Genomic DNA, 2,278 nt, shown 5'->3' with positions numbered 1-2,278 from the left:
TCTCTCTCTCTCTCTCTCTCTCTACATATATGTGTGTGTGTGTGTTTGTGCATGTATGTATTTATATAAATATATGTGTATGTGTATTTATATAGATATATATACGTGTATTTATATAAATGTATACATGTTTTTACGTATATAGGCATATATACATGTGTGTGTGCGTGTATGTGTGTGAGTGTGTGTGTATGTGTGTGTGTGTGTGCGTGCGTGTGTGTGTATGTGTGTGCGTGCGTGTGTTTGGTTTACTATACGACAGCTCGTAAGTCAAATAACGAGATTTTTTACATGAGTTCAACAGGTAACTCTGGTGGAGCAAACAGTTCCATTTTACAGATGTATTGTTTTTAAGAAAAGCAGATCTGTGTGTGCGTATGTGTGTATGTATGTATGTGTCTATGTATGAAGTTACATAAGAAACAAACAAACAATAAACCGATAGCGTACTCAATACTTTTATCGGGGTGCATATTTATTAATTTTTACAAGGAAAATTTGACAGTAACTTCAAATTTTCGACTTGCTGGAATAATGCTTGAATACATGGATGTGTGTGTTTATCTATTCTGTTGATAGTGACAACTATTTCTTGTAATATCATTTGTGTGTAATATGTTTTATTTAATAGTTGTACGCCATGAACCAAATTCATACAAACTGCAGAGCATAAAATTATTCGTAATACACAACGCTAACTATATTGTAACCGTACATAAACTGCATTAATAATATTACGTGATATAATAATATAATATATTACATTACATTTTGATAATATAATATAATACAAGATAATATTTAATATAATATAAATGCATAAATATTTTAAGATATCCTCAGCGATTGCTAAACCATATATCTGTGAACTTACTGCAAATAGTAATTGTGAGTCAGTTTCAACGTAGTCAAACGATTTGTTTTTCGGTAGTTGACGTAATCAGTCACGTATCTTTACACCATGACTAGGCCTTTGCCTGTCTGTCAGAGAATCTTGTATGTTGCAAAGCATTGTGGTTAGATTTCCGGTGCGATGATAACTCCTGTGTGTCTGCGTATGTCAGTATGCGTCCGTGTGTGCCTGTGTCTCCCTCTCTCTGTATGTATATATACATATATGTCTGTATATGTATGTATGCATGTATGTTTGCACGTGTGTGTATGTCTGTCTGTCTGTATGTATGTATGTATGTACGTATGTATGTACGTATGTGTATGTCTGTATGTATGTGTTATGTATGTATGTATTATGTATGTATGTATGTGTTATGTATGTATTATGTATGTATGCTTGTATGCTTGCATGTATGTATGTATGTATGTATTATGTATGTATGTATGTATGTATGTATGTGTGTGTGTGTGTGTGTGTGTATGTATGTATGTATGTATGTATGTATGTAAACCCAATGATATTGAGCTGAAGAAAATAATGGGGAAGAAATTAGCAGTATAACATCTGTTAACAATTCACAGATTTTGTTTTGTAGTTGTTTTTTTTTTTCCGTCGGCCATTTTCCAAAATCTTTTTATCTTGTTTTCCAATATCCCCAATATCTGAAACTTCTCATTTCTTTTATTTTCAATTATCTAGTGATTTATATCAATGACAGAAAAGTCAACTAATTTGTTTGAAAGACTCTTCTGCAAGCCGTTTGGAAAGTGTTCTTAACCCTGACAGCATTCGTATCTTTTTTTTTTCTTTTCTTTTGTAAGCCTTGCTCTGTTGATACTCTCGCACGAGCGTGTTTTTTTGTAAATTCTCTGTGAAGGCACGTGGTCTAGTGCTTTGGGTGTTACAACCACGATCGTGAGATCGTAGGTTCGTTTCCCGGTTCGTGCTCTTTGTTTAGAACACTACATTTCCCGTAGTTCTGCAATCGCTTCGACGTTTGACTCGAGACACGCCGTGCACCTGTACAAGCAATGTCCGATAGAATAAGTACTAGGCTTCCAAAGAATAAGTCCTGAGGTCGATTTGCTCGACTAAAGGCGGTGCTCCAGCATTGCCACAGTCAAATGACTGAAAGAATGAAAGAGTGAAAGTGAGCATCATTAATTTCTGGATCAGTGAATTGACTCAAATGGTAACCTTTCGGAGGTGGCAAGTACGGAGCGCTAAAAAGAAAACGGAATCTTAGATCAAATATCGCAAACGTTATTTGTAAGTAGCAAATAGTTCCTGGTGATAGAGTTACCACAGGAGAGTTTCCAGAAGTGGAAAAAAACTACCATTTCTTTTTTCGTTCGTTCTTATTTATATACTCTTTACTCTTTT

The sequence above is a fragment of the Octopus bimaculoides genome, chromosome 14 (genome assembly GCF_001194135.2).
Source record: "Octopus bimaculoides isolate UCB-OBI-ISO-001 chromosome 14, ASM119413v2, whole genome shotgun sequence".
NCBI classification, from domain to species: Eukaryota; Metazoa; Mollusca; class Cephalopoda; order Octopoda; family Octopodidae; genus Octopus; species Octopus bimaculoides.
Note: the sequence above shows the minus strand (reverse complement) of the source record.